The sequence below is a fragment of the Micromys minutus genome (genome assembly GCF_963924665.1).
Source record: "Micromys minutus genome assembly, chromosome: 18".
NCBI lineage: Eukaryota > Metazoa > Chordata > Mammalia > Rodentia > Muridae > Micromys > Micromys minutus.
This window is the reverse complement of record NC_137953.1, coordinates 38,773,976-38,790,996: the sequence shown is the minus strand read 5'-3', so window position 1 is coordinate 38,790,996 and position 17,021 is coordinate 38,773,976. Positions and strand designations below refer to the sequence as shown.

Below are 17,021 nucleotides of genomic sequence, written 5' to 3'. Positions count from 1 at the left end.
AATAGCGGGTGACTTTAGGACATTTTAACGTGTTTGCCTTTTTATTTGCTGATTCCAGTTTTGAATGATGATTGTCAACTGAAAAAAAATCAGAACCATGTAGAAAAGAGGCCTATGGGTACACCTGTAAGGATTATGAATACTATTTTTATCTCAGGATATTTGTAAAGAATTTCCTGTGTGAGACTAAGCCACTGTGATCATGCCAGACATCCTCCAGTGGAATATGGAAAGGCATAAATAAAATGTAGACAGCAAGTTAAGCATAAGCATGCATCATTGTCTCCATCTGACCTTGCAGCCAGTATGACCAGCCCAGACACCTTAAGTACCATTAACATACCTTTACAGCCCTGATGGACTGCCCTCAATCTGTGACTCAGAATAAAGCCTTTTCCCCTCGTTTTCCCCCTCCCCCAGGGGTATTTTAGAGAAAATAAACAAATATTATATGTATTATTTAGAGAAAATAACAAAGTAATATATCTCTGATACTGGTAGCTTTTTGTTTTTCCTGATTTGTTCTCTGAAGAAAACCAGAAACATACCTGTCAAAACAAGGCTATTAATTAACAATAGTGAATAGCCCAAAATCTAATGCTAGAAATATCCATCCTAACAGCTAGACAAAGTATGACACGGAATCATAAGAACACCAAAAACCTAGACTGAATATCTGCTTCGAAGGTGTAGCTTCAGAAACAGTGAGTTCAAAGACATTATCAGTGATAATGAAAAGAGGAGGCACTGCGGTTTGGAGCTCCCATCAGGGCACATGGAAATGGATAATGGTAGATTATCCCATAGGGACCTCTGCCTTGATTGTCAACAAATCATTTAGCTGTCACCTGCAGCAAGTCTTCCATTCCAAACATTTTCAGATCTTCCTTTCAGGAGCATTACAGGCTCAGATAATTGCTTGGGAGGGAAATGAGCTCATTAGATACATCTTTCCTGAATAAGTCTTGAAAATCTGGAGACCCTGTGCTCATGACAGATTTTCTACTTGGCAGCTTCCTTCCATAAGGATATGTAATTATAAAGACTGCTGAAAGCATTTAGTCTGATTCCCCACTGCAGAGCTCAGAGTTCTGTTTTGCTGATTCTGATCTTCAACACATTTCACGGTGAATGTTATTTATAGGGATGTTAGAAACTGGGCAATTTTGGGATCAAGCAAAATCCTGTCTATGCCATAGAACATGGAGTTGGGCAAGGCCACAGCAGTTCCTTGTTTACAAAGAAAGGAAACTCAAAGTAAATTCAACCCTAGAGATAACCTGCCCTTCATCAGGCTAGACTCAGCTCTTGCCCAAATTAAAAGAATCACAGGAGATTCCAGCATCACATGATGAGCCTTCTGATATAGTAAAATACCAGGAAGTTGCTTTTGAGTAGTGGATGGATATACCCACCAACTCTTAAGGAATTGTTTTTTTTTTTTTTTTTTTATCTCTACTGAAGTTGCTTTTCCTATTAATAATGAAAGATCATCAGAGGGTTTACCAGCCATTAGAATTCTATCTGCTACCAGGTTTTCTGGACAATGACTACTTCTTCTGTGGAGTCACCCTCCTCAGTAACTATGGGTGAGTCTGCAACTCACCACTGTTAAATTTATATACTGTTTTCTGTAGTTCTAGAGACTGAAATATCCTTAGAACATGACATTATATAGGGTTAGTGGGGAAGTCATAAGGTGAAAAGGAAAAGACTCATAAAAGAGGAGTTGTAGACAGCAACTAATTTGCATAAATTTTGGATGAGCATTTGACATGTACTAGGAAGATTCTCATACAAAAGGCAAACACTTGAAATTTCAAAGACATGAGGTCATAAACAAAGGCTTTATTTTCTTCTATAGTTATCAATGATGAAGGAAGCAAACTAATTAAAGCAAATATGACCTTGTTCCTGTAACAGAAAAATGAACTCATAGATTTCAGGAACAACACTGACTATGAGTGAGAAGGACAATAAGAAGTTGCTATAGAGTTCACAGACTCATAATTCTATCTTTTTTGGAGTTGGGGGAAAAAACATGAACCTCTTATAAAGCCCTGAGTCATACTGATGAAGACCAAGACATGACACTGGTTTAGACACAACAGAAAAACAGCCCTCTGCAAAGTGAAGATATATGTCAATGTCTGTGTAAAGTTAGAAAAACCAACATGAAGAGAGATTCAAATTGTTCCATGTCCACAGCCCTAGATATATGATGGTCCTTGTGTATTGTGGAATGAAGAACATTCCATACTTGTAGTCTTCTACCTCAGCTCTTGTAAAACATCATCTTGGAATAAGAAAGGAATAAGGTGTTAAGCAAAACCATGTTCACTAGTTCCTCCCCTCCTATGATACTGCATCAGGCTCGTTCACAATCATCAGAATCACATGTGAGAAAGGACCTTGAGATACCGGTGATGTCTTGATGCAGAGAGAGAAAGCCTTAGCATGCCTCCCATTGACAAGAGAGAGACACATCCAAATGAGACTGGGAGAGCCTAACATCAATATTCTTGAGGACAGTGATCAATTTGTTACTGCTACCTTGACCATTGTCAACAACTGCTTTATTAGAAATGTACAGAACAATGACAGTATGACATTGACGATCATACTCTCTTCCCCTGTGACCCTAAATGTCTGAATGACCCAGTACTGCTAACAATTTCACGTGATTTATCTCTGGCTTGGGAAAGACCCTGAGATTTAACGATGAATAGGAAATGTGCTGGTTTGCACATGCTTAGCCCAGGAAGTGGTACTATTAGAAGATGTGGCCCATGCCCTTGGTCCTGCCCAGGCTTAATGCTGCAGTATAGAGGAAAGTAAGTGTGGGAAGGCAAGAAGGTTGGGTGGGTGGGTAGGGGGTGAACACCCTCATAGAAGCAGAGGGAGGGATGATGGAATAGGGACTATGGAGGGGAATATGGGAAAGGGAATAACATCAGAAATGTAAATTAAATATTTCCAATAAAATCAGAAAAAAAGAAGGTGTGGCCCTGCTAAAGTGGGTATGGCCTTGTTGAAGTAGGTGTGTCACTGTGGGTGTAAGCTATCAGACCCAATTCTAGCTGCCTAGAAGTCAGTCTTCTCCTAGAGGTTGGCAGATGAAGATGTAGAACTCTCAGCTCCTCCTCCATCATGCCTTTCTGGATGCTGCTATGTTCCCACTTTGATGATACTAGACTGACCCTCTAAACCTGTAAGCCAGCCCCAATTAAATTTTGTATTTATAAGTATTGTCTTGGTCATGGTATCTGTTCACAGCATGTAAAACCCTAACTAAGACAAGACCCTTCACTTACTTTTCATTTCTGTGTATACTTTCCAGAATCTAGCCTGTCTCTGGCTTTAGCCACTATCATTCAGATACAATTTATGTACCCACTATAAGCAATCTTTTGTATTTGGGTTCAAGATATTTCTACCCACTCAGTAAGCTAACCCAAAGAATAAAGAAGGGATAGATGTACAATGGCTACTATTACTTCTGGAATGGAGAAAAACAGAGTCTGTTCTAGGATCTGATAGCTACAGATCCTACTAGGACTTAATATCGTGGAAAATCACACCAGTGTTTGCCAACAGGCTAATATTTAAATTGCTACACGTGAGCTTTAACTTAGCCAGATTTGTTCTATCCTTTTTTATTTTGTTTTTTTTTTTTTTTAGAGTGAACAAACCCAGGCATGCTGTAGAGCCTCGATGCCCCCTGCTGTATCAGGCTGACCTTGTTGCCTCCTAACCTGGGAAGATCACTAATACCATATTCTGCACTGGCTTCCTTCAGAGAAACAAGGATTAGTACCAAGTGGTAGATCCATTTGCATGTAAAGACCCCTGTTTGCCTGGGAGTAGAATTTGATTTATGGGTGTTTTGGGGCAGGAGATTTAATGAAGTGAGATTTTTAAAAAGTAAAGAAATCTCTGGGCAGGTAAGTCTTCTCCTTAGTAAAAGTGCAGGGTGGATCAGCATGACAAAGGCGTGGAGCAGAGCAGAGCGAGACAGAATGACCAACTAGAAGGCAGAATTAAATGACCCTATTTCTAAGGCCCTCTTTGCACATTGTTCCTTCCTCCCAGGATCTGCAGTGGAGAGTTTCAGGGATTCATACCCTGCAGAAAGACAATCCTCAGGTGGGAGTATACACTAAGTTGTGCAGCTGCATGGACTCTGTGTGTGTGTGTGTGTGTGTGTGTGTGTGTGTGTGTGTGTGTGTGTGTGTGTAAAAATGTATATATGAAAATACAAAAATATTCTTTACTGTGGTTGTAGTGGGTTTTGAAAATGGTAACATGCATTCACAGGCATAGGTGGCAAAAACATTGCCTTCTTTGACTAATCAAGAAGCTGTTTTGTACCAAAAAAAAAAAAAAAAAAAAAAAAAAGACCTAGGACTTGTTCATTATCACAGGGAAGATAAGAAGTCCCTCTGTCTCTATTCATCACACTCAGAAGATACTTGCTCCTATTATTTATATGACTTGTAGGCACCATCCTTAGAGTTGTATAGACATTTCGCACTTAGGTCACTCCCTCTTATAAAGTGGTTATTATTGCAATTTATGTGTTGAAAACAAGGGTGAAGAAGGTTCATAGTACAATCTCATGTAGCTCACAATGAATCTGGAGATTGCTTTCCCTGATGCCTTTGTACTCACTATCTTGTCAGCTTTCCAGACTCTCCTACAGCAACGACTAAAAGATGTTACACAGGATAGCAAAAAGGTACCCTCAAGGTTGTATAAAGCAGCATGACTATCAACTTTAAATCTATGGGCCTCTCTTTATCACTAGTGTAACCTTGAACAAGTTCTATAAACTCTCTATACAGTACTTCCTAACTAACTAAATGAGGGTAATAGTACTTATTTCTAGAGACGGGGTCCATACAGATCTAAGGATGGTCTCCACCCTGCAGTGTGGTCCTCCTGCTCAGCTTTCTGAGAACTAGGATATCACTAGTAATACACTTATCAACTACCATGTCTTTCTCTAATAATAAGCTTTTTGAAAACCTGGGGAACTGAATTGCCAACTGGTGAGTTCTTCTCCCCCCGAAGACTATTTCTCTTGCTTATAGCATTCCTGAATTGCTTGTAATTCGTTATATTGGTTGAAGTCTCATGGCGTTTCTCCCTCCACTTTAGCATGTCTATTGTCCTTGTACATTTCATGTTTAAGTATTCATATTGTTGAAATTTAATTGTAATGAATAAAAGAAGCTTCACTTTTAAACTAGGATGGTGCCATTAAGAAAGTGGTTTGCAGGCATATATGAAATTTGCAAAGAGTTAATAGAAGCATTATTTTTTAAAAACAGAGGCAAAAAATCCATATTAAACATATTAAATTGTATCTAGTAGCTACAAACAATATTGTAGTAAGTACATAAATGTTTCCTACTGCTTTGCCTGACATTTGCCTGTTGTCTCACTCCTTTACCTGACTTGTATTTTGCCTTCTTTTGTAATACACTTGAGTAAAGTAATTTTATTTTTCATATTTTACTCATATAAAATGTATACTTATCATAAAATTTTCATATTAATGTGAGGAAAAAAATCACTTAATTGCAATGTGACTAGATCATATGTTTGGTATTTGTCTGGTAATGTTTAATTTAATTTTGTTTAATATTTAATGTATTTAAATTAATTAAATTATGGGGATGGGGAGAAGGAAAAAAGAAAGTTTGGTTTTGCTATACACTCGGGAAAACAAAAACAAGAAGGTCCCACCTTCTTGGACTTTTTTTCCTGAAATATACCTCCTAAAATAGAATGTTCCTGGCCTCTTTATGACCTTTCAACATGTTATTATTTAATAACATGAAGTCATGTTCTCTGGGAAAGAGACATATTGATACAGTTATCTATTCTCTGTTTTTCTTCTCTGTCCTGCATATATCTGTAGAACCATACAATATACAAATAAATGACAAGAGAGTAAGGTTTTACTTACTCTTTGGCAATAATATTTTCATAGAACTTAAAATTCCTAGACTATTCTAATAATATTTCAATAAAATATTTCCATTATGAATTTTTCATATATTTATTGAATAAAGAAAAATAAAAAATAAAGTTTTTAGAAAAAGAAGTATTAAATTTCTTGGGTTCATGGTCAATATCATCACATAATAGAGTGTGGAAGACAAGGCTAAGGAAATACTACTTTCAGCTAATAAAAAAGAAGAATAAGCAAAGTCATGTTTTTTAATAACTCTGAAATTATGATCAAGAGCCCAATCAAGAAAATCAGTGGTCTAGAGGAAGAAGAGAAAATAAAACTCTCCATACAAAAAATAAATTTAATAAAGTTATAAAAGATTTATCAAATTCAGGAAAAGACATGAATATTCAAGAATCTTCAATAGGCACAACCAGAAATGAATATCTCTATGACACCTGATAGTTAAGAAGCCAAGCCTACACAACAGAAAGCAATACTGAAACTTATAATAAATAAAGCAAACTTCCAAACTAAACCCATCAGAATCACGAGCCCTCCGATTTGAAACCCATATAAAGAAGGATTCACTGAGTGATATATTTTAAGACCTGACAGTGAATCACTGCCTAGTATGTAGTAGATATATACTATAATCTATGTGGAATAAAATCTTTCTAAAAAAGAACACGTACATAAAGGTTTTCTATAAACCAAAGAATAAGAAACAAGCAGAACTCAGACAATTATCCATATGTCCCTCATTTGATAAACATAGGTATGAAAAAAGAATTACAACCTTTAGGTGATAGAAAAGTTGGGTGATAGGTCAAAGAAGGTAATAAAGACCATATAAACAAAGTAGACCAAAATACATGCATTAAAATTTTATAATCAAACCCATAATTTTGTAAAACAATTTAAACTTTAAATAAGTCAAAAAATAAGGTAAATTCAACGGAAGAGTTAATGCGATTTTATTAGAAGCATTTAACATTTTAACTGGTTATTTTATTTATTTACAATTTTAATGTTATTCACCTTTTCCAGTTTCTCCTCAACAAGCCTGCATCCCCTTCTCCCCTCTACCTCTATGAGGGTAATTTCTTACTGATCCACCCAATCCTACTTCAGCAGCCTAGCATTCCCCTAAACTTGGTCATCCAGTCTCCACAGGACCAAGGGGCTCCTCTCCCAGTGATGCCAGATAAGGTCATCCTCTGTTACATATCCAGCTGGAACCACGGGTGCCCCTACGTACTCATAGGTTGGTGGTTTAGTCCTGGGAATATTGGGGAGTCTGGTTGGTTGATATTGTTGTTCCTCCTATGAGGTTGGAAAACTTTTCAGCTCTTACAGTCCTTGCCCTAACTTCCCAATTAGGGTCTGTGCGCTCAGTTAAAGATCACATCTTAGTGTGGATAATACAAAACTGTTCAATATGGGGAGGAAAATAATCTCTGTGAAGTAGAGGGAGAGGGGAATCTGAGAGAGAATGAGGAGGAAAGGGAAATGGGGAACAAGTTCAGATATGGGAGGAGATGGGGGAGAAGTACAGAGGGTCAGGAATTTGAAAGGAGGTGTTTAGCAGTGGGGGAGGAGGAAGTGGAGATAGCCACTAGAAAATTCCAGATGCCAGGAACGCAAGAGGTTCCCAAAACCCAACAAGGAGGACTTTAGTCGAAATACCCAGCAAAGGGGAAATAGAACCTATAGAATCTACATCCAGTGGAGTGGCAGGGCCACCAGTTGAAGTATCCCCCCCCCCACCTCAAAAATATTAATCCAGAATTCCTCCTGTAAAAAGGAAATTCAGGGACAAAGAGTGGAGCAGAAACTAAAGGAAAGACCATCCAGAGACTGCTCCACCTTGGGATCCATCTCATCTGCTGACACCAAACCCAGACAATATTGCTGATGCCAAGGAGTACTTCCTGACAGGATCCTGGTATAGCTGTCTCCTGAGAGGCTCTGCCAGAGGCTGACCAACATAGATGGGAATGCTCACAGACAAACACTGGACTGAGCATTTGAGTTTTGTCAGCTTTTCTAGGGGTAAAGACAAATAAACAAGACAATATTTGCCTTCTGACTCTGAGACATGATAGGAAGCACCGCAGAGAGTAAATCTGGTCTTAATTTCTTCAAAATGCCTTCAATATTTGGTGTCTTTGTTTCATATTAAGTGTTCTATGTGAAATGCTTCTCATCACATTTTTGTTTGATTTATTTATGTATCTTTTCTATGATTGACTCTCCTTTTCATAATCACCTATTTCTTTGTTGAATTTCTTAAACAAGTCTTCAGTTTTCTTTGCTTTATTTGATGATCTATATTCACTCTCCTTAAAAATAACTAATTTTTTTAAACTAGACTTTCAGATTCTTTGCCCAATATTTCATCACATTAGAATTCTTGGATGCTCTCATCTGCTGAAGAGTGGTAGACATCTAGCATGCTTGTGTTCATTTGCCTATTCATGTTTTTTGCTCATATAGTAAGATTTCTGCAACTATTGGTATGGATATTTTTTCTGCTTGTTTGCTGGTGTCTTTTGAGTGAAGAGCTTTCTCTTGGTAGTTCAATCCCTAGCACTGCTCAGAGAGGAGAAAATGAGCCATTGAAATGAACAGAGTCAAAATCAAATAGATATGAAATTTAATAAACAAGGAGAATAACTAAGGACCTGTCTCAACATTTTATACCCATTTCTCAGGAGTCTCTGTCAAGGCCTCTGTCATCCTATATGTATCAATGTTGGAAGATTATTGAGAAGATGCCGGGAAATTTTGTGATTCCAAATCCTATAAATGTCTCTAAGAAGAAGAAAAAATTAATACACTTAATCCTACACCTAGATGAAAATCCATAGACAAGTTAATAGCCGATGAGAAAAAGAGAATCACTATTTCCCAAATACAAGCCCATAGTAGATTATCCAATCCCCAACAGTTAACCCTAAATGAAAATGGGAGAGGAGAAAGGGAATGTGGTGAATATATTGGCGTTTATAGATAAGTGCAGCATTCACATCTGTGCTGGAGCAGTACAACAGGAGGAGCTGGGTACTCTTCCAGACATCTTCAACATCCTCATATCTTTCCCAGCTACAAATTATTCTATGGAATGTAGAAGGCTGAGGAACTGAGTGGTTCACAAATTATGATCTCAGAAATTTTGGTCTCACCTGAAAATAAAATGCAGCAGAGATGCAGCAACAGAGGAGGTGACTACCTGTCATTTAGAATTCTCAGTGATTCCCAGTTTCCTGTTGCTTAAGCTGCTCACCAATAGTTACCAGGCCCCAGTCTTCTCTATGAATGACTCTTATAGCTACTTTTTATGCTGGCAATACAGCAAAGTATTTCAGGCTTGCTGATATTTTTCCTTGTTTCCAAATTCTCAAAATGGCTCACTCTCAAATAACAGGCTCCTTCTCAAAATGGTGTCTGACTGTATAATTTTAGAGACAGGACACTGATATTTTCACACAGACTCGCCTTTCTTACTCTGATTATTCTTGTGCATATGTGCCTTAGGAGAAATTTGTAGTATATTGTCTTTTCTGGGAACTTTAATCTATCCTTAATACTTTAAATTTGAAATTGCTAGAGATTTCTCTATTCCTTTTAGTATAATGAAAGAAACCAAGAATAAATACAGCATGCAAATGGCACCTCCCTGGGCATGAAGTTTGCTTGTTATTTACAAATACAAATGAATAATGAAAGAAAACACAGAAACAGGATGATCTACTCCAATTAGCTGATCACCAACAGCTAACCTAAGACCCTAAGCCTCTAGCTCAAACTTTAGAAATGGTGTGTGTATGTATGTATGTGAAGATGTGTATGTGTGTGCATGTGTCTGTTTAAGTGTCTGCCTTGTTTTGATAACTCAAAGCGCTCATTACTATCCAAAGTTGGTACATCTAGGACAACATATTCAGAAAACAAACTTGCTTAGATAAGTGCATTTCTGCTGTAAAGGAGAGAAATAAATGGAGAAAGGGAGTTGAGATCTGAAAGAAGCAAACCTGGAGTTTTACAAGTAGCTTAAAGAGTAGTACATGGAACTGAGGCTAAAAAGGAGCCAAGGAATTTAGAGAGGACGTGACATAGAAAACAGTGGTGTATAATTTGAAAACATCTCCCTCTCATACTAAAATGACAACAGAAAAATTCCACTCTGTAATAACTTGTTAAGTGCATGCTGATCTTCAAGTCTAAGGTACAGAAATGCTTATGTCCTCAAATGGCTCATTTACAAATAGTGGCAAGGACCAATCCAAAACTTCCTTTAGCAGAAATCATTTCTTACATATTGATGATGATCTCCTCCCAGTAGGCTACCTCTTGGGACACAGTGAAATGAGCAGACACAAAAGCAAAAATCTTACCTCCAAAGCAGTAGTCCTGCAAATACTCCCCAGCAAGCAGCATCTCAGCCACCTTGCAGAAAACTTTTGGACCACACAGAGTAAATTCCTCAGGCTCTATGATATATCTATGAACACAGAGGCATGTGCAACTGTGTCTTGCATGCACTTGTTGAGAGTGCATGGCAAGATTAGGATCTGAGACTAGATACAAGTGAAATGTACATTCTGTGATCGTATTATGCCAGGAAGACAAATGCCAAGAGGAAGCAGGATGTGTAATTTGTTTAAACTTTGATCAAAAGGCACCAGAAAAATAGAGCATAGTTTTGGTGTGAGCAGTCCATTCCTGTAACATATCAAGAAAGTATCTATTTAAATTTTATCCATCCTCTTCAAGACACCTTCAATCCATGAACCTCATTAGAAAAGAGCCAACTGAAAGCCCCAATTTAAAAGGGACTCTGTACCTCCTGGATTTTCATCATTACTGTTCTAATTGCAGACCTTGGAGTCCTTTAATTCCATCGGCCTACTTATTAAACAGTCAGGTTCACAGGTAAGGGGCTTAGGTGAGGCTGGTTTCCTACCATGAGGGCACAAATCAACCCCACTAGTTACTAGAACCAGGCCTTCCTTGACATTTCTAATATTGACTTTCATAAAGTCAGGATTTCTAAGAATTTTCGACAGTCTTTGCTCTTCCTCTTATCTCCTAAGCCTAAGAAATTGCACTGTGGAGACAAGGGCTTGACTTCACCTGTTTGTTCCATTCCACTAACCCTACAAGAATCAATTGTTCTCTGTATGTGGCCTGAGAAAAAAGGTTCCTTGTCACCTGTATGTCACCAAGTGACAAGGGCACCAAACAGAGCAAAGCTGACTGACGCAAGACTCTGGGAAAGAGAAATGTGCAGTTATGTTTGTGCAGGGAAAAAAATGACCCCTCCACTTCTAGCCAGGATGCCTTCCTCTCCATCTAGGAAACTATAAAGGCAGGCCCCTTTTCCATGTTCTTCAGTTTCTGTCACCATGAGAGCACTTCTGATCCTAGCCCTTGTGGGAGCTGCTGGTAAGTTTCACTCTTTCCCCCAAGCTCTGTGCATTATCCCGAATGAAATAAATGAACTATGGCAATGCTGTCTCTCTTACCTACATGCTAATCATCTCACTGGACTCTCAAACCTTCTCCCTGCTTTCTTGAGCACTCGTTCTTTATCCTTCTCACTTTCCCTTTAATCTACTCATGTCGCCAATCTTCATTCTAATTGGTGCCAAGCGAAGGAAATTTTGAAAGGTAGAGATGGTAAAGAGGGTCCATAAAGTGAGCCAACATTCCCATTGCTTGGCTCCAGCATCTTCGTGATACTTCCACCACAGATGTTCTCAGGGAAAAGTGTGCTTGAAGCCACAAAAAGCTTATGTTTGCTAAATATTCAAACATTAGAATTTAGATTTTAGATGCTTTAAGTCTTGCTTGTTTAATAGGTTCATCCCTAAATGAACTTCATCAATCAGGGTTAAGGAATACTGAAATATTAGTGACCTGATGTGCCCTACCCTTGTCTTGGGTATTCCTTTCTATTCTTGATACATTCTAAAGAACTGATTTCTGTGGGAAGCTAGCATAGGTAAAAATCTTCAGTGGGAACTGGCCTAGGGAAAAAGCCAATATTTCAGTGGGTCAAACAAGTAATAGGTATAAAAATAAAGCAGGCAATGGAGAAAGTTGACTTCTAATGCGATCCCATTAAGTGTTTTTTCACAGAATTCTTGCTGTCCTAATACAGATGCTCAGAAGAGATCTGGGCCCAGTGGGACCTACCTATCTGTCCTGCAGAACCTGATACTGGGAAGCGCTATAATCCATGTTGCCTATTGGAAGTATAATGATTCCAGCTTTCTTATTTTTAATTCTTATCTCCAACCAAGTTGCTTTCCCTGTGGATGATGATGACAAGATCGTTGGAGGATACACCTGCCAGGAGCATTCTGTTCCCTACCAGGTGTCTCTGAACTCTGGCTACCACTTCTGTGGAGGTTCCCTCATCAATGACCAGTAGGTAGTATCTGCATCTCACTGCTACAAAAGGTAAGTGATTAACCCCCAACTAAGAAGCCCGCATCCTGGGACATATTCAGAACACAGCACTTGGGCTAGTGGTAAAGTTGTAAGGTGAATGGGAAAAGCCATGAGAAGTTGCTGGCAGCAGTTAATTATCATGAGCACTGAGGAAAATTTGATACAGAATAGAAAGCCTCTCATTTCCTCCAGAAAACTCATAAAACAGCAAGGAATGTGGGTATTTAAACCAAGTAATATTTGTTTTGTTATTATACTTACGTGTGAGAAAGGCAGGCAAGAACTTTGTACAACCACCACTATCTAAGGGAAAAAAAAATGAACTCCAACTTTTTAGAAATACAACTAAATATTCGTAAAACTCAATGCAATCTCTACTATGCCTTCTCAATCCCAAGCATGTAGAACAAAGGACATGGATACTGGTTCAGCACTTCTAGAGTGGGGAACAGGAATGTAAACTTCTCTCAAGGTTCCATGTCATAACACTTTGGGCTAAACTAGCCTAGGTCCCACATAACAATAGTCTTTAATAAAGCAAGAGATACTACCCTTAGATCCTTCTGTAATTAACAAAGACTCGGAAAGTGAGATGAGCATCAAATGTCACCTTGGGTTCACATCTCTGAATGTATGACAGACTGTGTGTGGTATGGCAGATTGAAAAGCATCCCAAAACTGTATTCTTTATATACCACCAACCTCTGAAGAAAAAAAAAAAAAGGGCAAGGTTGCTTAACCAGAAATTAACCAACCACTGTACAGCTTCTCCTTTCATATTACCCCAAGATCTACTATGGACCTCCAGAGCAACTCTTGAACAAGAAGCTTGGGAACCTTGGGGTGTCTTGGACAAAAATCTCAAGCATGTCTTTTCTTCCCAACAGCCGCATCCAAGTGAGACTGGGAGAACACAACATCCATGTCCTGGAGGGCAATGAGCAGTTTTTGGATGCTGCCAAGATCATCAAGCATCCCAGCTTCAACAGGAAGAACCTGGACAATGACATCATGCTGATCAAGCTCTCTTCCCCTGTGACCCTCAATGCCAGAGTGGCCACTGTGTCTCTGCCCAGCTCCTGTGCACCTGCAGGCACTCAGTGCCTCATCTCTGGCTGGGGCAACACCCTCAGCGCAGTGGTGGTAAGTACGACCTTTCACCTACTACATTCCTTCCTACCCATGTTTTCCAAAATCAATTATTTATCTGGTAGTGAATGCAATGGTTTTTACCTTGCATACGTTTAAAGTACCTGTTGGGATTCTGTAAACCCCACCCCTCAGTTACTTAGCAACAGCCAGGTATACCCCACCCCTCAATTACCCAGCAGTGGCCAGGTATGCTCCGCCCCAGTGACCTGACACTATAAAAGGAGCTGCTTGACCCCTCCTCTCTCTCTTGGCCTCTCCTGCCCTTGTGCTCTTGCAGCCTTGCTCTCCCATTTCCCTTCCCCCCTCTCTCCCATGTGCTCATGGCCGGCCTCTACTCCTCTACTTCTCTCTCTCTGCCTCTACCACCCTCTTAACTCTCCATGACCTGAATAAACTCTATTCCGTACTATACTGTTGTGTGGCTGGTCCCTCAGGGAAGGGATTCCCAACATGGACCCCTCAGAGGCATCTCCCTTGCCCTCAGGCCTCGCCGCACCTCCATGGGCCATATGCCCCCCACTCTTCATCCTTCCCCTAACATTGGTGCCATGACTCGGATCGTTATCCTTTCACAACATTGGTGCCCTGTGACTTTTTCTTTCATTGGTGCCCCATCATCTTTTCCTTACAGTACCAACCATTAAAAAAAAAAACTGTAATTGGTACCAAAGCAAGATAAAACCCCAAAACATTCATTCTCTGTAACCATAGAGAACAAATACACACTGTGTAACAGGATCCACAAGGAAAATGAGATGAACAGGGGTTATTTTATTGATTTAGAAAACTACAACTCTTTGCTGAAATTTATCTTCGTAATGATCCCTGTGGTTATTAATCAAGACGTTCTAAACAAAATTTTTGTTCCTACAAGTGCTCTGATGCATATTCCTTTTTCCTTTGATTATTACCTTCCCTCTCAGTGAACAACCCAGACCTGCTGCAGTGCGTGGATGCCCCAGTGCTGCCTCAGGCTGACTGTGAAGCCTCCTACCCTAGAGAAATCACTGACAACATGATATGTATTGGCTTCCTGGAGGGAGGCAAGGATTCCTGCCAGGTGAGTGGCTTGCTCTCTTTGCATTTGAAACCACTGTTCTCCTAGGAGTGGCATTTGAGTGTCCACTGTTGTGAAACTAAAAGCTGCATGCAGTAAAATCAGGTAGATATGAGATCTATTCTGGACATTATTTCATCCCGTTAGTGAGACTAGGCAATGTGTATCCGTACAGGAAAAAAAAAAAAAGTGGATCTATTCTAGGGTAAATAGAATGAGGTCTTAAAGTTAGAGTAAATATTGTTCTTTTTCTACATGTCCCTTTCTTAAACACTCTATTTCTCTAATTCAGGGTGACTCTGGTGGCCCTGTGGTCTGCAATGGTGAGCTCCAGGGCATTATCTCCTGGGACTATGGCTGTGCCCTGCCATATAATCCCGGTATGTACACCAAGGTCTGTAACTATGTGGGCTGGATTCACGACACAATTGCTGCCAACTAGAGATCACCATTCTCTCTTCAGTCAGTATGTCAATAAAGTTTATTGCCCTCACTGTATGTTTGTCTCTTTCATCTCTCTGCTCCCTTAGCTCTTATCTGAGGCTTCTGGGGGCAGCAGAGATCCTCCACTGAAAATTATCCTGGATTGCAAAATAGCATTCATGAAATGATCAGCAGCAGCATAGGAAAGACAATGTTAGGCTGTGGGATAGAGGTGTATGCCTTCAACTCCACACAGTTCCAAGGCAGTGGCAAGTTGATTTCTGAGTTTGAGGCCAGTCTGTTCTACAAAATGAGCTCTAAGACAGCCAGGATACACAGAAATCCGGTGTCAAAAATCAAAATGATAATGATGATGATGATGATGATGATGGTGGTGGTGGTGGTGGTGGTGGCGGTGGTGATAAATTTCTGTGGAACCATGAAGAGTAATTTCCTTCACTTTACTTTTTCAAGAAATGTTGTGTCTGAATAGTGGACCAAAGCTTTGCTTTCTTCATACCCAATATAAATTTTAGCTATGGATAACCACCTTGGCTTTTGAGTTCCTTCCCTCATATTAATTTTGCCGTCTTTGGTGTAAAGTCTTGCTCTGTAATTCAAGCAGGCCTTGAACGTGTAATTTTCTTACTTCAAGCTGCAGAATTCTTAGACTGTGGGTTGCACCACCATGACTGGCTCTCTGCATAGAGAAATATTTATGCCAGTGCAGTCGTACTCCGTCCTAACAATTGGGTTATTTAGAGACGCTCTCACTGGTCATCCACAAATCTCTACTTAGGTTTTTATAGAAGAACTAAGAGGTTCTTGATCTACAACTCTCACATCTCTAAACAATTGCCTTCAGTTTATCTCACACATTAATACTAATATGCATGTACCATCTTGAGTTTTCACATTTACTTTTCTTTTTCCGTTCCGTAGTTGTTATTCCAGTTCCACAACTAGGAAGCAAAGATTTAGAGAATGTGGTTCATTCACCACTGCATTCCACACATAGTAGCTGATAGACTTGGCTATTGTCAGAATTGCTTAGATATTTGCATGCTCTCTAGTGGCATCCCTTCTCTTTCTACTGTGTGATCTCAGATGAGAAACATCCTATTTACCTTGATCTTTGATACATTTCCATACCACTTTCACTAACAAACACCTATCCCTGCCTCTGTGCACTTTCTGGAAGTATTCACTAGTCACTGCCTTTGTGAAGTCTACCTTTAGAGAACTCTTGCTCATCATATATTTTTCTTGGTTTGCCACAATGTTCAAGGCAGTGCCTATGATCCTTATCATGAAATACATGGCTCCCTTTCATCTTTCTTCTGGTTTTCTTTCTATTGCCGTGATAAAATTTTTTGACTAAAAATAACATAGAGCCTCAGATGTTAAGTCATACCTTAGCCCTGTCTTTATGTAAAGATACTGTCAACTCCACCCATGCTTATAACCCAAGTAGGAGCCCCAGAGTTATGCTATCAACTCCGTCCATTCCTGTAATCTGGCTCAGAATAACATGACCCACATCTGTCTTAACTGCTTCTCCTCTACCCATTATCTTTTAGGTAGGAGGTTTAGACATGCAACACCAGCTCCAGTGCTTAAGAGCAAGTACTAAGGACCTTCCACAAATTCCTAAAGATTTACTGTCAGAATCTTCTAATGCCTGGAGGTCATTTTCTGGGCTTAGAAACTGCACTTGGCTCAACACGAGCCAGAACAATTTTTGACATCCTATTTGAACATGAGCATTGAGTTGCCTCAGCACTAAACCTGAAACCACATTAAGTTTTACTCTATAACCTGCTCAGTTGGAGTAACAGGAAGGAGAGTTTCAAATACTCAACAAAGAAGCCACAAGGTCTCTAAACCAAGAAACACTACTATGCCCTGACTTAAATTGCGTATGTCCCATTGCAAAAATACAAGCATAAGTTGAGAAGACTGAGC

General features: G+C 39.4%; 1 pseudogene across 1 annotated transcript; it reads left to right on the top strand.

Moving 5' to 3' along the window:
* The first annotated feature begins 11,373 nt into the window (after positions 1-11,373).
* Positions 11,374-15,075, top strand: LOC308432719 (anionic trypsin-2-like; annotated as a pseudogene). Its single transcript has 5 exons — positions 11,374-11,413; positions 12,274-12,433; positions 13,312-13,567; positions 14,500-14,636; positions 14,926-15,075. The product of its transcript is annotated as an anionic trypsin-2-like (transcript).
* Positions 15,076-17,021: the final 1,946 nt, after the last annotated feature.